Source organism: Eurosta solidaginis, chromosome 1 (assembly GCF_040869045.1).
Source record: "Eurosta solidaginis isolate ZX-2024a chromosome 1, ASM4086904v1, whole genome shotgun sequence".
Taxonomy (NCBI): Eukaryota; Metazoa; Arthropoda; class Insecta; order Diptera; family Tephritidae; genus Eurosta; species Eurosta solidaginis.
In genome coordinates this window covers 194384091-194405314 of record NC_090319.1, presented here as the reverse complement: position 1 = coordinate 194405314, position 21224 = coordinate 194384091, and the positions used below count along the sequence as shown (strand labels likewise).

The 21224-nt window shown below is 37.3% G+C and overlaps 1 protein-coding gene and 1 long non-coding RNA gene across 9 annotated transcripts in view; one reads left to right on the top strand and one right to left on the bottom strand.

The window, feature by feature from the left end:
* Window positions 1-21224, bottom strand: part of Nepl16 (Neprilysin-like 16) — a 2088045-nt gene that overhangs the window by 1512857 nt on the left and 553964 nt on the right. The gene's annotated exons all lie outside the window — the stretch shown is intronic.
* On the top strand, window positions 15601-17482 carry LOC137236971 (uncharacterized). Its single transcript, XR_010948733.1, has 3 exons — window positions 15601-15686; window positions 17130-17204; window positions 17271-17482. It is a non-coding gene; the product is annotated as an uncharacterized lncRNA (long non-coding RNA).

The following is a 21224-nucleotide window of genomic DNA, read 5'->3' as shown; positions in this document are numbered from 1 at the left end:
GAACTAATTTTTCTTCGAGTTGTGGCTCCCGAAACATAGAAAATTTCTTAGTCGTGAAAGGGGCGTTGCCACGCCGATTTCTTAAATATGAAGTTTTTCCTATTTATTGTTATAAATCCACTTGGGAAATGAAATACCATTGATATAAAACTCTTGTTTGCAAAGGTATAGCTTATTTTATTCGTCCACGACCCTTTTAAAAATCTTTTGTATAAATGTGGGCGTGGTCCTTAACCGATTTCGTTAATTTTTCTTCAAAGCATTCTTTATAGTAAAGGCAACCTCTTTGACGAATTTTGTTACAATAGGTTTAACGATTTTGGATTTATGATTAATAATATTTGTAAAATTGATTTTATCACAAGTAGGCGGTGCAACGCCCATTTAAAAAAAACTTTCCAAATTTTTATCAAGAGTCTCAATTAGTCCACACATCAAATTTCAACATTCTGGGTGCATTATTTACTAAATAATCAATTTTTTGTGTTTTCCAAAATGTTATATATATAAAAAGTGTTTATCATCCGATTTCGCTAGGTTTCAATACCAATTTATGCTGGGTCCAGGTAAGCTCGTGTACCAAATTTGGTAAAGATATCTCAATATTTACTCAAGTTATCGTGCTAACGGACGGACGTTCGGACATGGCTCAATCAAATTTTTTTTCGATGCTGATGATTTTGATATATGGAAGTCTATATCTATCTCGATTCCTTTATACCTGTACAACCAACCGCTATCCAATGAAAGTTATAACACCCTGTGTACAAGTACAGCTTTTTATAAAAATTAAGTATAATTGGATTAGAGATCTCATTGAACTAGTGCAGAGCATACAATATAGGAGCATTCCGAGCATAGTTGGTAAACGTAAGTTTAACAGATATAAAATGGATAATAAAAACATAGATACCTAGTTGGTATAATAAAGTTAATAGAGCGCAGCAAGGAGCTAAAGTCAATGTCGCCATTTACAATTCCAAAAATCAGAGACAAAGAAAGCGTCGTCCTTCTAATTACTAAGGATTGTAAATTCATAAGCGGCAGGCTGGAGCGTTAAGGCAGGATTGGGTTAGAGATCTAAGAAAAAATTTAAGAAAAACCTTTTGAACTCGTTTAATCCTACCAACCCCTCAAACCGACGGTTTTTTTCCTTCACAACATGTACATTAGGGCGGGTCGATTTAAAAATCGCTCATTGCTCTGTGAAAAGCATATTTTAGGTATCGAAATAAGAAACTTTGCCGAAGGAACCATACCTCTAAAACGAATTCTGATGTCCCCCCCTTTGGGTCGAACTTTTGGGTAGGGGCAATTTCAATTCTACCTGCTGTGTCTTGTGGTGTCGAACTTTTGGGTAGGGGCAATTTCAATTCTACCTGCTGTGTCTTGTGGTGGCTTAAAAAAATTAACAAAAACAATTTTACGATCTGCAATTGTGTCACAGTGATACCTTCATTTTTTAAAACGGTTTAATAAAAAACCCACGCAACTATGTTTACCACATGCAAATGCATCACAGTAATGCCTTGGTTTTAAAAGGGGGTTGTAAAAACGCTAATTTCTAATAATTTTTTTTAATTTCTTTTCTATTACTAAATTAAATTCATTTTTTCATTTACATATGTTCTGAATAAATAAATTTCTAAAGAGAAAAGTAAACCCCAAAAAGAAAAAACATAGGCATTTCAAAGTGGGATTTTTCAAAATTTGCCCCTACGACACAAAGGGGGGACATCAGAATTCGGTTTAGAGGTATAGTTCCTTCGGCAAAGTTTCTTATTTTGATCCCTAGAATATGATTTTCACAGAGCAATGGGCGATTTTTTTGCCTCCCTACAAATCGACCCGGCCTAATGTACATACATATACATTTTTAAACATACATTTCGTAACGCAATATTTGAATTTATTATTTATACATTTCTATGAAGTACCCGAAATGTACATATATCTTTATGAATTACACGCCAAAATATATATATTCTTTTGTATATTGAATTAATAATTACTGAATTGAAGTACCAATTAGACTTGCGCACTTTTGCATGCAAGCAAAATATTTAATTTCCGACCACATAAATTTTAAATATAGGGTCACCCTAATGCACACTGACCATTTGGAGAAGAAGTGGACACGCACAAAACATAAAAATGCATCGGTCAACCAATCCTTTGTGCACGCGCAATCCAATGTACCCAGCTACAAATACAACATAATAATTTGAGTGAACGGAGATCAGCAGGAAGTCGCCAAAAATAAGCGCCGCTACTGATTGGAAATTTGGTATACATATTTACGTACTAGCATTCGACATACCAACGCACACAGTAAAGCAGAAGTCGAAAGCATCGGGCAAGGCCAACGCAGCATTATAATCAAGTGACACCGAACGCACGTACAAACACACAATAGTCAAATGCAATAGGTAAAGCGAAGGCTGGAAAACACGGCTTGCGGGCAAATGCAAATACATTGTATTCAACGAGGAGTATAATGGTGCATGGAAATTTATGAAAAAAATATTCACCTGAATAACGGTTGTAATATATTGTTAATATTAAAATAAATAAATGCAAGGCGCGATAACCTCCGAAGAGATCTAAGGCAGAGCCTCTCTTCCAATTTGCGTCGTGCTCCTCTTGATTTTCCCTACAAATTGGCCGGACGGGACCTCCATGTTTTATGCCCATTCCTAACGGCATCTGCAAGGCAGATGAGTTTTCACTGAGAGCTTTTCATGGCAGAAATACATCCGGAGCGGTTGGCAAACATTACCGAGGGGTGACCCCGCTTAAAAAAATTGTCTTCTAATTGAAAAACTTTATTTCTAAAATTTTGATATTGCTTTGTCCGGGGTGTGAACCCAGGGCATACGATGTGGTAGGCGGAGCACGCTATCATCACACCACGGTGGCCGTGGTTAATATTAATATTATTAAATTGTTATTATTAAATAACCGTTTGCCTGCGTGCAAAATTAGTATAAGCTAATGCCACATACTATGAAATTGGGCTCAAAAACTGTCCACATATAAATATGTAACTATCCATACGCCAGCGGTATGCAATGCTGCGTAAGCATGCGACCTACGAGTAGGTCGCTACCACACGGGCATATGTCACCACATGCGCAACCATTCAACAGCTGACCCTACATTACCATTCATTGGAATGGGCGGAAGTAAATAACGCAACAACAACAACAACAGGAATAACCTGTCAACCAACATGACTTCGTACGATAAATAGAAGTAAGAAATATATTATAATTAGTAATTAAGTTGCTATGATTGAATAAAGAACAACGACTTCGAGTCGTCCAAAAAATTTATCTTTTTAGTTTCTCACAGGAGAAACTAATAACTGGCGCGGCGATTTAAACTCCCTTGGTGTGACCAATTGGCGCCGGTTGGCGGAGCGAAGGGCGACTGGCGCGCCATGTTGGACGGCAATAACTGTTTAGACGGTTAGCGCCAATTAAGTGAGTAAGTAAGAAACATAGTGAAACTTTCGTTAATAAATATTTAAGTGTTCCGCTAAGTAAAATTTTTTTTAATTTTTAAGAAAAAAAGGTAGAACCGTTTTATTAAGTGCAGATTTAATAAAAAAGCAAAAAAAGTAATAATTAAAGTATTTAAGTGTTCAGCTAAGCAACATTTTTTTAATATATGTATTATTAGAGGAATTTTCCTTTTTCCATAGGCTAATCCGATCTAACCGCTGAGTAGTGCAAATGAAACATTCCACTATTTTTCCCGACGTTTCGCTAAAACTTTTTTAGCATCTTCAGGGGCATTTCCATTTTATTTTCTGGTGAAAAAAAGAAATTACAGATATAAGTTTTAATTTAAGAGGTCATTACAAACATACCTACTTGGTAATCACGCGCAGATACATACATAGACATTCGCGTAGATACATACATAAACATATAACATAGTGAATAGACTCAAAATATATAATTTACATTAAAAATTGCACAATTTTACATTAAAAAACTACACTTATTAAACATGGAAAACATAGAAATAAAAATATCAGTACCACCTCTTGTGGTAGTGTTGTCAATACTAAAGTGTAAATTTTTTTTGTTTATAATGTAAACATAAAACATATGACGAAACTATTTGATCCGTATCTTCCTTCTTATTTATTGTTTTCTCTCTTTTTTTTTTTGCAGTATCCCAAGGCTTTCCAGTGTGTACCTAGTTTTTTCCCTCTTTTCTTTGTCTAAAATTCTTGTGTTGCCAAAATCAGCTGTGTGTCCAGTGTCTGTTATATGTTGCGATAGGGCGGTGCTGTTTTTTTGTTTTTTGATGTCCGCTTTATGTTATGCTAACCTGGTACCCAAGGCTCGCTTCGTCGTTCCAATGTACACTTTGTCGCTGCTTTCGTTTTCTTTTCCCTTACATTGTATTTGGTAAACAACATTGCTCTGTCTTTGGATATCGATGGCACTTTTTGTTTTTGTATAGACTGACGACAAAGTGTTGCTGGATTTGTATGCGAATACGATGTTCTCGTCTTTCTTAAATTTGAGGTCAATGTTTTCGCTCAGCATAGGTATGTAAGTGACGCTAGAGTATTGTTTGACAGTGTTAGCTGTATCTTTGGTTTCTTTGTTATGTCTTTGCCCATTTATTTTCGCAAGTTTCGTTTCAATTAATTCGCTTATTAAGTGTTCGGGATAGTTGTTGTTCTTCAGTATCCCTCTGATTTTCTTTATGTTCGCCTGGTGAAATTGCTTATGACTTATTGTTAATATTTTGTCTATTAGATTGTTGGCAGTATTTATTTTATATTTTTTGGGCTGTGATGAAAGATAATTTATGAGCCGTTCAGAGGAAGTTGGTTTGGAGTACCAGTCTAGGAGGAGTTCTTGGTGTTTTTTATAGATGCGTACGTCCAGAAAAGGGATGCTTTCATTTTCTTCCATTTCAAAGGTGAATTGGAGTTTAGTATGGTACTTGTTTAGAGTTTTTAGGATTATATCCACGTCATTTCGTTTGATGATTGCCAAAATGTCGTCAACACATTTTGCTATGAATTTAATGTCAATATTGTGTTTGGATTTTAGCTCCGAGAGGGTATTGTCTAGTAGATCGTCCATCGCGCAGTCAGCTATTGTTGGGGAAAGGTAGTAGAGCTTATTATCATACATAAAGTAGTTATTGTCCTTAAGGCAAAAGTCAAGCATGTCTTGAAATTTATTTTTTGGGATATTTGTCATATTTTGAATCTTGTCCCATTTGTTCATTATGATCCTGGTTGCTAAATTCGATGGTAAATTGGTAAACAGAGACACTACATCAAACGAAACTAGTACATCATCTTCACACACACACATATGTTCAATAATTTTTCTTTAAGCTCAAACGAGCTTTTCACCAGAAAATAAAATGGAAATGCCCCTGAAGATGCTAAAAAAGTTTTAGCGAAACGTCGGGGAAAAAGTGGAATGTTTTATTTGCACTAATCAGCGGTTAGATCGGATTAGCCTATGGAAAGAGGAAAATTCCTCTAAAAATACATAGATAAATTTTTTAACCGATCGTATTACAAAACACATATATTTCAAGCAGAAGGCCTGCCGAAATCCAAATAAGCGATTCTATTTTCTGGTAACAACAACAAATATATAGATAGCAAAAATGAAGGACTATTACAAGCATATGAAGCTCAAGCACGGTGAAGACATATGTATGACACTGAAACATTACAGTATGCAAAAACAAAAACTAGCAAAACAGACAGAACAACTGAAGTTTTTGTTAGAATGTAAGAAATATGAACCACCTGACCAACTCAATCAAAAATGCTAAAATTGTTTCCACATCAAACAAAATTATGCATAGTTTGGACAAACTAAAGCAAATGCTTGTCATAAGATTGCTGAAACTTGAGATCTCTCAAACCAATATTGATATAAAAACAACAAAAAATCTTTTATTCTTTGCACAACAAACACTCAAATCGGCCTTAAGTGCAGATGAACTTAGCAATTTTCTAGCTAAACTGAACTTCCTGAGCCATAGCATTACAAAAAAGAAGAAAACTACACTAACATCAAAAATACACAAACTGAAGTACGAGAAGTTACGGAAATTGGGAATAAACACAAACAACAACTGGTTTATCAACAACACCAACATAGATTTTCCTTTAGAAATAAAGTGGTTGCTGTCACTTGGCAAAAAATTCACACTACCAACAACATCAAAAAGTTTCTCACCAATACACATTATATCCAAAATGGAACAAATTATACAGTCCTTGAGTGATGAAAAAGAAAAAGAAAGAGCGAGAAACGAACTAAGCACTAGGATACTTATGTTCAAACGGAACATCAAGAACAACGCAGCGGAAAAATTCATACTGCAAGCATTGGAGAAAACGAAAGCCCTGCTCAAAACACACAAAAACAACATCATCATTAATGACGCCGACAAAGGCAACAAAACAGTTGCAATATACAAATCAGAATGCACGGAAAAATTAACAAAATTCTGGAGGACAACAAACGCACTTCACAGGAAAAACTACAACATAGTGGATGATCTCTACAAAAATAAACATATCACTATACGAGAAAAGTACCAACTAACCAGCAGTGCAGCGACGGCACCAAGGTTGTATGGCTCGCCGAAGATATATAAGCCAGAAACCCCTTTACGTCCCATTGTTTCGTCTGTCCAAGTCCCTTGCTACAAACTTTCAAAATATGTCGGTGACTTTATCAAAACAACAATATCCAAAGAATTCGTTTGAGCTTAAAGAAAAATTATTGAACATGTGTGTGTGTGAAGATGATGTACTAGTTTGTTTTGATGTAGTGTCTCTGTTTACCAATTTACCAACGAATTTATCAACCAGGATCATAATGAACAAATGGGACAGGATTAAAAATATGACAAATATCCCAAAAAATAAATTTCAAGACATGCTTGACTTTTGCCATAAGGACAATAACTACTTTATATATGATAATAATCTCTACTCGCAGATCTTCGGAATGCCCATGGGAAACCCCCTTTCCCCAACAATAGCTGACTGCGTGATGGACGATCTACTGGACAATACCCTCTCGGAGCATAATCCAAACACAATATTGACATTAAATTCATAGCAAAATATGTTGACGACATTTTGGCAATCATCAAACGAAATGACGTGGATATAATCCTAAAAACTCTAAACAAGTACCATACTAAACTCCAATTCACCTTTGAAATGGAAGAAAATGAAAGCATCCCTTTTCTGGACGTACGCATCTATAGAAAACACCAAGAACTCCTCCTAGACTGGTACTCCAAACCAACTTCCTCTGAACGACTCATAAATTATCTTTCATCACAGCCCAAAAAATATAAAATAAATACTGCCAACAATCTAACAGACAAAATATTAACAATAAGTCATAAGCAATTTCACCAGGCGAACATAAAGAAAATCAGAGGGATCCTGAAGAACAACAACTATCCCGAACACTTAATAAGCGAATTAATTGAAACGAAACTTGCGAAAATAAATGGGCAAAGACATAACAAAGAAACCAAAGAGACAGCTAACACTGCCAAACAATACTATAGCGTCACTTACATACCTAAGCTGACCGAAAATATTGACCACAAATTTAAGAAGGACGAGAACATCGTATTCGCATACAAATCCAACAACACTTTGTCGTCAGTCTATACAAAAACAAAAAGTGCCATCGATATCCAACAACAGAGCAATGTTGTTTACCAAATACAATGTAAGGGAAAAGAAAACGAAAGCTGCGACAAAGTGTACATTGGAACGACAAAGCGAGCCTTGGGTACCAGGTTAGCAGAACATAAAGCGAACATCAAAAAACAAAAAAACGGCACCGCCCTATCGCAACATATAACAGACACTGGACACACAGCTGATTTTGCCAACACAAGAATTTTAGACAAAGAAAAGAGAGAAAAAACTAGGTACACACTGGAAAGCCTTAGGATACTGCAAAAAATAGAGAAAACAATGAATAAGAAGGAATATACGGATCAAATAGCTTCGTCATATGTTTTATGTTTACATGATAAAAAAAAAAATTTAGACTTTAGTGGTGACAACACTACCACGAGAGGTGGAACCGTTATTTTTATTTCTATGTTTTTCATGTTTAATAAGTGTAGTTTTTTAATGTAAAATTGTGCAATTTTTAATGTAAATTATATATTGTGAGTCTATTGACTATGTTATATGTCTATGTATGTATCTGCGCGTGATTACCAAGTAGGTATGTTTGTAATGGCCTCTTAAATTAAAACTTATATCTGTAATTTCTTTTTTTCACCAGAAAAAAAAATGGAAATGCCCCTGAAGATGCTAAAAAGTTTTAGCGTAACGTCGGGAAAAATAGTGGAATGTTTCATTTGCACTAATCAGCGGTTAGATCGGATTAGCCTATGGAAAAAGGAAATTCATCTAAAAATACATATATAAATTTTTAACCGATCGTATTACAAAACAAACATTTTTTTTAATTTTTAAGTAAAAAGGGTAGAATCTTTTTAATAAGTGCAAATTTAATAAACAAGCAAAAATAATAATTAAAAATTCTAACCCTTTTCAAGTGAAACTTTAATTAATGAAATTAAAACAACTGATTTAATTTTTAGTGAAAAACATCCCATTTTAAGAATATAAATTGTTAGTAAAAATTTTACCTTTTTTTCTCTTTCAAAAGTGAAAATTTAATAAAACTTTAACCCTCCCTTTTTCTCGAAATTCCTTCAATAATTTCTCTCAAAATTTTACCAAAAATTTTAACCTTTTATTGAATTTTTTTTTTGTGTGATTGATTTAATACTTCTCATGAACAAGAGGCTCGTACAGCCTATAAAATAAAAATAATCTTTAGGATAATAACAAAACAACTTTGCGATTCACCACAAAAGGGACCCTCCAGAGATTGTTAAATTAAATCCACAAAAACATCACATAGTGTTTACGCGGCATGGGCTGTCGCACGCCTAAATCCCCCATTTACATAAAGGAATTTTATTTATAACCCATATATTATATTACATTGTATTATAACTTATTATACTCATGAATTGCACTTAGCTTTAAATTTCATTTGGAATACCCATGGACGTGTAGCAGCCTCCACCGCGTTAATCCACCAAAATGAATTCGCCGCAATCTGCAGTGGGGCGATCTGTTATCACCGCCAGCTTTCAGAGCGGCCATCATACATACATTATTATTGTCATTTTTGCAAGTTCAGTATATTTTTACTAATTTGGCGTCCTGAAATATTTTATAAAATATCATGTATATAAATTACATTACATAAATTTACAAATACGATTATAGTTTGAAAATAATAAGAATACTTACATTAAGTATATCCCCCCAATTAAATTTTGGTGGCTCCTGCCCAATATATTTTTTTCCCGCCAAAAGAGTACATCGCAATAAAAATATATATTCCCACCCCCATATACTCATATACATAAAAGCGGTGCATTAAAAAATTAAAGGCAAATCCCACGCATACTTGCACAAAGTTAGCTCATTGCCCTTTTATACTTGTGTCCCTTGCGGTATATTTTTAAATACATATCCCCACAGCTATATTATTTGCGATACCCAGCAGTAAATTTTGCCGCTCAGCCCAGACTACACCCAATTCAATCCAACTGGTCCTTGCCTACTGCAGTCTTGACCAATAAGGAAACGTCTACTTTTGGTATTCTCTCATAAATAAACACCAGGCAGTCCCAAAAATAGCCAAAGTGAAATTAGCAAGTCCCTTTTTAGAATGGCCGTAGTCGAGAATAAATATATATCCGAAACAGATATTTTTACGGATTATTGTGCTCGGTTCGGCACAAACCAGATTCAAGATAATACCGAGGCATCCCTAAAACTAAAAGATAAAAATATCGATTTATTCTTGGCAAGGGTATAGAGCGTATATGACGCCGTAGTAGAGTCAGATGACACTGAACTCCGTGAAAACTTTAAGTCCTCAGCTTTCGGTAAATACCGAACCTGCCTTATAGCATATGAGGAAATAAAGGCAAAAATAGGCGACCAACTGCAGCTAATAGAATTGAGTAACCCCATGCTTCAAGCGCAAACCCAACCACCCCCAGAGTCCTCCAATATGAACATGGAAGTCCACCCTGTGATACAGAAAGTTTTTATGGAGGGTATGATCAATGGCCGTCTTTCCGTGACATGTTCACTGCGGTATATATCAACCACTCGAAACTCTCCAGTGCCCAAAAACTGTATCACCTCCGACATAAGACAAAAGTAAAGGCAGGTCAAATAGTCGAACAGTTCCCTCTAAGCGACGACAATTTCAGCCTAGCATGGGACGCTCTCAAGGTGCGTATGATAACAAGCGAGTCCTGGTCGACAATCAAATCCGAGTTCTCATGAATCTAAAAGCGATTTAATCAGAAAATAGTGATTAAATCCAGAGGTTACAATCATCCGTCAACAACTGCCTCCAGATTCTAGCCACTCAACAAGTTTCAACAGATAGTTGTTATCCTATCTTAATTTATTTAGTAACATCCAAACTCCCAGAAAATATAGTTGACTTGTGGAAGCAATCTCTAAGCTCCAGAAGAGACCTCCCGAACTGGTCCCAAATGAACCAGTTTCTGAATACTCGCCACAAGAGAGTGGAAAGGGTGGATCAATGGCGACCAGCCAAACCCCGATATAATCCAACCTCCACAAATTTCTCGAGGCCTCCCCAAGTCAAAACAACCCCCAGTTCAGGAATGCTCAAACCAAGACCACACCCGCAACTCCCCGCAAAATAGCAACTACTCCCAAAATCGCACAAAATGTGGCCGAGCATCAAAAAAACTACGCCTGCAGAATGTGCAAGGCGTCCTCCCACACGCTACAAAGCTGCTTGCGTTACAAGAAGCTATCAATCCCTGTGCGGAAAAAAATCGTGAGAGATAGCAACCTGTGCGAAAGCTGGCTATCTCAAACCCACCTCTTACAAGATTGCACAAGCACAAGATCGTGCCTCTACTGCCAAGGTCGCCACAACTCCACCCTACATGATAACGCAGGTCCCCCTCAAACGACCGGAGTAGAAAGGACGACATCCCAAGTAGCAACCATCGGAACCACCAGGGACCAGGACATCAGCCGGACGACACCCGAGAAACATCCATCCGAGGCAGCCCACGTTCAATCGCTTCACTCCGACAATGATAGCCAAATCATTCTCCCCACAGCGATAGTGTCGATAGAACACAGAGGGAACTGCTTCGGGCTCAGAGCCTTAGTGCATCAAGGGTCGGGACAGAGCTTCATCTCATCAAAAGCTCAGACTACGCTAGGCCTTCCATATACCCACTCCCTATTTGAAATATGGGGCATGGGAGGCGGAGTAGTACAAACCTCCGACAAGCTGTGCTCACTGACTCTAGTCTCAAATTACCATAAGGAAAAATAAAGCCCCAGGAAATAGTCCTACCTCGTCTCACTAGGCAACTACCAACACTGAGGCTAAACCCCGAATATAGTAAAAAATGGTCTCACCTTAAACTAGCCGACCAAAATTATCGGAATACATCCCAAATCGATCTGGTATTAGGCAGCGATCTCATCCCTCAAATCATGCTAAATGGCATCGAAAAGATCTCCCCCACACTGCTAGCCCAAAACACAATATTTGGCTAGATAATAAGTGGCCACACCCCGAAAGGGTGGGAGCACACTCCTCTTAAGCATGGGAAGTGACGAATGTCCCGCTGAATGAACAGCTACGGAAATTCTGGGAAATTGAAGATATACCCAGAACGCGAGTGGAAATCCCAGAAGATAAAACGTGCGAATACGTTTATCAAAGCCCCACCACTCGCATGGGTGACGGTCGATATATGGTTCGGCTCCCCTTTAAACCAAGATTCCCGAACGATATCGACCAAGGTCAATCCCGTACTGCAGCCCTACGACAGTTCCATGGCATGGAACGTACCCTCTGAAAAAAGGCGATCTCAAGCAGCTGTACGACCAAGTACTCGAAGAATATCTGTCCTTAGGCCACATGGAAGGATGCAGTCCCAATGAAGTAGAATCTCGGGGTAAATACTGCTTGCTCTATCTCCCTCACCATGCAGTCGTAAGGCCAGACAAAAAGACAACAAAATTCAGAGTTGTATTCAGCGCCTCTAAAAAGTCGGGTTCCGGTCACTCCCTCAACTATGTTTTATGTACCGGACCAACCCTCCAACTCGATCTCCGACTTATGTTGTTAGTAATGGCGATGTCGAGAAAATGTACCGCCAAATTCTCTTACACCCCGTTGACAGAGATTACCAACGGATAATATTCGGAACCCCAGAACACAGTCCAATAAAAGACTACAAGTTAAAAACTCACCTTCGGGGTTAACTGCGCGCCTTTCGTGGGCATTCAGTGGAATGCACTTTCGGACACGTTCTCCTACACAGTGGACTCAGCATCGGCTTGTACAGCAGCCACTAAGCGACAGATTCTCTCCTCCATTGCAAAACTTTTCGACCCCGCAGGGTGGCTAACGTCAATCATGATACAGGTCAAAATATTGATGCAAGAATTGCGGTTAGACGGGACCGAGTGGAACGAGGAGGTTAAACTCATCCGTCTAGATAAATGGGCGCGGTACTCAAAAAATCTTCCCCCTATCTCAGCCATCCAAAAACCTCGATGGATGAATTTTTCGCCCGATCAATATGTTAAGCTCTATGGATTCTGCGACGCCTCAGAAAAGGCTTATTGCGCAACTCAACACCTAAGAACTACCGTCGGTACTCAGGTATACTCTCACCTTATAGTGTACAAAGGTAAAGTGGCTCCGCTCAAGACGATTAGTTTGCCACGCCTGGAGCTATGCGTAGCGCTCTTATTAGCAAAATTAGTCGCCGTAGTCCAACCGAATCTAGGCCTAAGTCAAAATAAATTAGCTATGTGGTCAGATTCTAAAATCGTGCTAGCCTGGCTGGAAAAGCCACACTCTTGGAAAACATACGCCTCTAACCGAACAGCGCAGCTTATAGACCTCGTAGGAAATGTCCCTTGGCGACATTTGCGCAGCAAGGATAACCCGGCAGACATGGGCACCAGAGGATCCCTCCCCCTGGATCTAGCCAGGTCATAGCTCTGGAGGATCGGACCTGAGTGGATTTCCAGACCCCCGAAGATTGGCCGAAATCCATGGTCAGAAGCGTCGAACTCCCCGAGCTACGACGAGTCGCCGCCCTACACGCCGCTGACGAAACGGATGACATATTAGACCGATTCTCCTCTTATTCCTGTGCTATACGTGTAATAGCGTATGTGTTAAAGTTTATCGATAAACTAAAGGCCGCGATAAGCGGCAACCGTGCCCAAACGATCCCACATTGTCGCCTGCTGACCTAACTCACGCTAAACACCGCCTGATTATCTTGACGCAAGCTTGAATTTTCGCCTTAGAAAGAGCTTGTTTAGAGAATTCCAAACCACTCGGGAGGTGGAGTCCCTTGCTGGCAATTCATCCCTTCCTGGCCCAAAGCGGTGTTCTTCGTGTCAATGGACGACTTGCACACGCCAATATCCCACATAAAGAACGTCACCCCATTATTCTCCCCGAGAAATCTCGGCTCTACCTCCTGTATCTACGATTTGCTTCATGCGGACGTCCGCCTCATGCAACAAGTCATAAGGCAAGAATTCTATATTGCACGTCTCAAACCCCTGCTCAAGAAGTTCATTTCCAATGTAAAACCTGCACAATTCATAAGCAGAACACCCGTTCCCGAATAATGGCACCCTTACCCCCCGAACGCTGTACCTTCTCACCTCCGTTTAGAATCACTGGCGTGGATTTCGCCGGCCCGTTCCAACTAAAAGCCTCCATGCTCCGATCCCCCACGCGGGCGAAACGCTAAGTTGCCGTCTTTTTCTGTTTCGCCACCAAAGCCGTTCATCTAGAACTATGCTCCGATCTCACCAGCCAAGCATTCCTCGCTGTCTTTGCCCGCTTCCTGGGCCGTCGAGTATACCCCAGCCAAATGATGAGCGACAACGGCCCAACCTTTGTGGGAGCCAGACGTGGTACTGAGAGGGATTTCATGACATTCCTGAAGGAAGTCTCATCAGACGTCGTCCAGAAATATGCAGCGCAAGGCATCAATTAGAAGTGCATATCCCCGGTGCACCCCACATGGGCGGATTATGGGAATCTGCCGTCAAAAGCTTCAAAACCCATTTTACAAAGGTCGCCGGAACAGACAGCTTTACCTTTGAGGAAATCTCGACTTTATTAATTCCTACAGAAGCCGTACTCAATTCTCGTCCCATCTCCCCACTTTCACATGATCCAGCAGACCTCACCACCCTCACTCCGGGCCATTTTCTTCGAAGTGCCCCACTTGTCTCTCTTCCCGAATCGAATCACGAAAACCTCTCTTCACGGCTCCGCGACGGCTGTTAGTAAAGTAATAAACCATACGCAGACGACCGAAAGATCGCAGTGCAATACTATCAAGTGTGCAAAGAATATTAAAATAAGAGCTGTAAAACAGTATACGCAAGAAGTTCCGACAAAAATGCGAGCAACTGTAACTCAATACAAAGGCTTCCTGAAACGCATTCGGTGATCTGCTAAAATTGGAGAACTTATCCTTTGTGCAACGAGTCACAATATTGGTCAGCCGCCGTCAACTCCAGCATTGCCACCCCGCCGTCAAAGCGCCATTACTGCCGGACAACAAAGCAGTCGCCTCAACCAGAATTATTCAAAATCTCCAGGTAACCCTAAATTAACAACATAGTTAGCGAAAAAGTATAAACTAAAAATAAATTAAAATGGCTGAAAAGACCCCCTGTGCTAGGGAACATCAATGCGCCCCCGGCAGGACCACCATCGCCAACACAACGCCTGGCGACTCTATTCAACAACTGGCTAACCCCACTCCTGAATTCAAAAATCTTATAAAGGCCTTAGTGAGGGAGATTTTAACTACGCACGAAAATAGAATGATTAGGGATGCTCTGCACCCAACTCAGCAACCTACACAGAAAGAAAGGATCCCAGTAATATCAACAGTTCAATACTGTTGCTTACAAGTTGACCAAATTCTGTCAAATCAACCAAATTTTTGTTACTTCAATGGAATTTACTGATACAACAACTGCACTGTTGAATGGACAGTAGTAAAACTGTTAATACTTAATTGACAAAATTCAGTCAAGTTGACAAAGTTTTGGTTGATCCAACAAGACTACTGTCATTTTAAATTATTGCATTGTCCAATTTTCAAACATAATTGTGAGCCACAAATCACACACAGAAGATTGCGCATTCACGAGTTCAAAATTGCTTCGTTCTGCGCAACTACGTCACACTTGACTGCTTGAGCGAATCAAAGAAAGAGAGAAAGCTAAAGGAAAATGACGTAAAAAATGCCCATAAAAAAAAGCTGATCTTTTGTTTACATCCGCAGTGCGCAATCTTGTGTGTGTGGTTTGTGCATCACTAGCAAATACATGAAATCAACTCTTTACTTTCGAGTTGTGAATTGTCGCGGTTGCTGTTCCTTGTCGTCTGTGTTAGGGAGAATTTAATAAAACTATAAAAACCAATTAAATCAGCGTAAAAAGAATAATTCGCGAATATTACGTTTAATGAATATCTTGAAACAGTGTAAGTACTATTTGATAAATTATTGATGACTTTTTATACATTTTAAGCCAGTTGCATTTCGAAATGGTGGAAATGAGTTTGTCATTGGCATTCCAATTTGTTGTTTTTTCATGTGGGCATACTTGCATGCATTTGTTGAAACTTGCATTGCGCGCATTAATCACAAAATTCAACGAAATTAACCACAAATCCACAAATTCAACGAGCAATCTAAAATAATGCCATAATTAAATTTATTGAGTACACATGTTTGCGATTTTCGTTAAGTAAAAACTTCCATGTGGCTTACCAACAAGAACAGTTTGGATAGTCCATAGATATTTCAAACTGTACATTACGGCATAAAATGGGTAAAAGTCGAGTTGTGGGGTCGACTGCTAATACGCGTAAAAAAATATAGAGAGAGGTGTCAAAAGACGCGTATTGACCTCGGCCATAATAATCCGAAGGCGGAAAAGAAAAATTTTATCTCTGTCCGGAGATATTTGCAGTTAAAGTTGGGGACTTTCATGTGGTTGTTGTAATGTTGGGGTACCCACAAAAAAAAAAATTATGAACATAAGTGTTTTTCGCGGATATATTTTGGTCTACAAACCGGTGTTGGACCCACCCAGGGTAATTTTTTATAAGCGCGGCCGAAGGCCGCCAACGCAGAAAGGTGTTCTGCGCAAAAATACTATGGATACCACCCCCGGTTTCGGAAGGACCCGCGGGTAATTTTTCGGGTTTTCGTTAATATCTTTTTAACGAGTTAAAATTTGTAGTTTTCGCCATCGGATTATTAATACTGATGTCAAGACGCGTCGTTTGATACCTCTCTCGATATTTTTGGACGCGTATTACCAGTGTCATGCTGTCGTAAATAATTACCAAAAATACAAAAGTGGTACCCAGAGTCGCGTTTTGGCCTCAGAATCTCGAGTACGAAGCATAAATCCGATATCTCTAATAATTTTCGAGATATTTGCAAAAGAAATTTCAGGTTTTCATGTGGTTGCTGTATTCTTGTTGTACACAGCAAAAAATTTGTGGGTGAAAGTGTTCTGCGCAGAAATACTGTGGATGCCGTAGTCGGTGTTGGACCGGCTAAGGGTTATTTTTTTAAAGCGCGGCCAAAGTTCGCCTACGCGGAAAGGTGTTCCGGGCAGGAAAACTTTGCATCCGACCCTCGGTTTCGGATGGACCCGGGGTCATTTTTCGGGTTTTTGCGGATATCTCGAGAGGTATCACAGATATGAGATTTACGCCCTCGGATTCAAGATCCTGGGGCCAAAACGCTTCTCTGGGTACCACGTTTAAATTTTTAGCTATATTTTTAGCGCTTGGCCGCGGTCCTAGAACATTACCGCGATTACTATACGCACGCATCCGAGCACGAAAATAGTAGTAAACATTCAAATATCGCATGCATATATATAATTTTAAAAACTTTAAATTTTTCAGAAATGGCAGAACCCGACAATCTCTTAAATCTCCTGAAGGTGTGGGGGCTGGAAAACACCTTTTCTAAACTACAAGGTAAGTTACTTTATAATAATTTTTTTAATGTTGTAATTGCATATAAATGTACCTACTATAACACAGAAGCCGGCATTGGATGGGAAGAAATTGGGCTTTTAACCGAATGTGATCTGGACAAAATTTTCCCTAATATTACGGATGTGGGCCTAAAGGCTAGGTTTCGGTCCAAATTGCAGCTACTAGAAAACGTGAGTAATAATAATAAAAATTGTGTCTTTTAGAAAATCGATACAGTTTTTATGAATTTCATATCAAACCCTATAAAAAAGGCAGATTTTGAACCCGAACACCTCAGCTTTTGATGAAATTTAATTTAAACATTTTTTCAGTGTGATAAACAATTTTTACGGTGTATGTTTTGGAAAGCCGTTCGGAATACCTTGCCAATGCTACCAAGATCTTTTAAATCTGTTGAGCCATTCCGTAGCTATCACAGCTCAAAATTACCTATTACCATCATTTTAAAAAAATTCAATTTCTAAAACTAAGGTTGTGTTTGTGTAAATAAATCTGAGGGGGTCGGGTTCAATGCATATCGGCTTTGATATAAAATTCATCTTTTATTAAATGTATTGCAAATAATTTTTCAGAATTCGCTGGGTTGTAAGTTGGAGTCTCCAATTCGTCGAAATTGCGGTCTTAATTCACAGGTATTATTTTCAGTCTCTGTATGTATACCAGTGATCACAAAAAGAGCAGTCAAAGTTATTGAAAAAAAAATATAAAAATCAATGTTGACTTTTGCAAACTTCAAACTTTATTTTTGTTTCATTAAAATTGATCGAATTACAAAACTGCGTGCCCAAAAATTTTATTATAATTATATTCCGCCCGGCAAAGTAAACCTTTTTTAATGGACAGCTTTACTTATTTATACATTTATAAGGATTTGAGAGCTATTTTGATAAAAACACCTGCGGGCAAGACGCTTTGGAATACTATGACGACAATAAAACACTAACGCCAAAATATCAACAAGATGTTGTGAATTGCATTATAGACATTTGCTTATCTGACGGGCAGAAGCTATTGATCAAAGATATGGAGGCTCTGGCAGATTGTATTTGCTCACAGTTTCGAGGAGAAAATGTGGTGAGTTGATAAAATCTAAAGCTGGATATATGTAGGTTCGATTTCATTCGAACTTCGACTTCGTCAGTTTTCAATAATTTTTGTAATATTTTTTTTTTATTCAATGTTTAATAGGCTACATATTTTTGTCGTCGTGGTGAAAAACCCTCGGGAAAGCTTTACGGCCGCTATTTCAGTTCCGGTAAAAAGCGTAGACTATCACTAACAAGTTCATCTAGCACCATAAGGGGCACAGAGTCGTTTTACGAAGACAGTGAAAGCTCCTCCGATGAAGTGGATGACAACGTTTTAGAAATATTTAAATCTTGGCTGAAATATAACGACTCATCACTAGAGGAAGTCCAGGAAAAGTGGAAACGAACCTTCACGGCAAGAAGAAAGTCTATAATAAATTTAGATATTGTGGATGTAGTTTCCGAGTGGCCACTCTATAAGAATGCCACCCTAGGACCGATTCTGGTAAAAATTTTGAATAACACATTATGTATTTTATAGTAATATACATTTAATTGAATTTAATTTCAGATTGAATCCGATTTCAACATGATTTTTAAAAATACAGAGGTTTAATTTTTTGCAATGTGGGAGAAAGTTTTACCCCACGTCCCCAAAATATTTAGTGACGAGATAAAGGACAAAGCATACAGGGAACTATGTTCCAAGCTAGACTACAAATCAATAGATGACAGTGAGTATATTTTTTTGAAAGTGGTTCTAGAAAAAAAAACACTAATGATTTTTTTACTTGTATCTAGATTCAAGAAACTGCATGATAGCACTCTTACTTAATTCGGTTATCACTCCTACAGAGAAATATAAAAGTAATGGAAAGCTAAATAAAGTCACCATAAGTGAAGCCATGGACTGTTTTGTTTTACGCATTTCGCCAACGTCAACTTTAGAGGAAGAAGTTTTGAATATGAGGCAATGTTTTGAACGCCAAAACGGTACATTGTAGCTAATAATAATTGTAGTTGGTGAAAGTCCAATTAAACTTACAGAGTTTTTTGTATACTGGGATGGGCTAACGTTTAAGTTCTCATCCTTCTTAAGTGCTTAAATATGTGCTTCAAAATTTTTCACATTTTAAATTTTCAATATCCGTTATATTGCAAAGGCGTTTGGAGCTTCATAGATTTTTTTTATAAGATTAAAACTCCATACTACGAAAACTCACCAAAAGCATCAGGTCTAGTTTCGCACTTAAACACTCTAGACTTTCATAAAATAAAAAACTATGGAGTTTTTAAATGTTTTCAAAGAAATTGTTTTCAGCATTTCTCCCGTAAGTACTTATTTCCAAAACACTTAAATTTACATGATGAGGAGGACGATAACTTGGACTTTTCCAATAAGCCGAAAAATTACAATAAAACTGCCTTAGCATCGCTGCCAATGCTTCCGAATCTGTAAATAGCAATCTGAGAAATATTAACTTTAAATTTTCGGATGAAATTCATAAATCTGCTTTAAGGTTAACATGTGAATTGTATGCAAAAGATAATTTCTCGCGTAAGGACGCTATATTTATTCAATCCAAAATAACAAATGTTTGTCAAATAATTGTTTCAAATGTCACATCTTGGATTTCAAATCCTACACAGATTACAGAAACCCTAAATATTCTGTCAAACCCATTTAAAAATATACAAACGGAGCATACATTTACACAATATTTAAGTCAAAATGATATGTTTGAACAATTTTACACACATACTGTAAACAATGAAATAGCAGAAAAAATTGCTTCCGGTCGTACAGTTTTAAAAGAGTCAAAATCAGAAGCATATGTATTTAAGTTAAGATATTGCATAAGAAAAATATTTGAAGTTGGCACACTTCTCACGGATACAATAGAAAACATAGAGGTTTTAAAGAAAAGGAAAAATTATTCAAGCTTTGTTAACGGTTCCTTATATAAAGAAAAAAAGCTGTAATAGGTATTAACTAATAGCAATACCATGCTTTTTTTATACACAGATACAATACAATAAAAAAAGAACAACAAAAAAATAAATAAAATTATAAACTAAAGTAAAATAAGATCAAACAAAATAAAATAAATAATAGATTTATAAATAAAATAATAAAAAATAAATAAAAAACAGTAAATTAAAACACAATTAAATATTATAAAATTATATGAAACAAAATATAATTAATTAAAGTAAAATGAAATGAAAATAAAATAAAATATAATACAGCAAAATTAAAATAAATACAATACAACAAAATTGCTATTTTTCCCATAGCGTCATTGCTCATTTGGGCATTATTTCACGACTAATTATATACGACTAAAACAATTGTAACTTTTTTAATATGTACAATATTATTCCTTAAAATTATTTAAAAATTACAATAAATATTTGTATTTTACTATTAAAGACTTTTTATAAATTAAATAAAACTCAAAAGAGTATTTAACTGCATTTTGTTCTTTGAACGGGTATTATGGTAGATTAGAAATTAAAAGATATGGCTGTTATATTAACAGTATTCATAGCTGTTTTAAAACTAACAGCATATCTGTTATTTCAACAGCATTCACAGGTGTTTTACAGCTAACATACTGTCTGTTATTTCAACATTTAAAACTGTTATTTTCAAGTCGACAGGAATGTCTTTTAATTTAACACAAATACTGTTGTTTTTAGGACAACAGAAATAACTGTTGTTCAAGCTGTCAATTTCAAAATGACGAAAATATGTTGATTTAACAGGGTCACTGTTAATATGAAGACAACAGATGTTTCGTTGTTTTAACTGGCAAATACTGTTGTTTTTTTTTATGCTGTTGAATTAACAGCTTCGAGTAATGGATAAGAATTGACAGTAATTTTGGTTGATTCTACCATATTTTGGTTGATTTTACCAGCTTTTTTCTCTGTGTATGGCCGATCAAATGATCGATGATAGATTTAT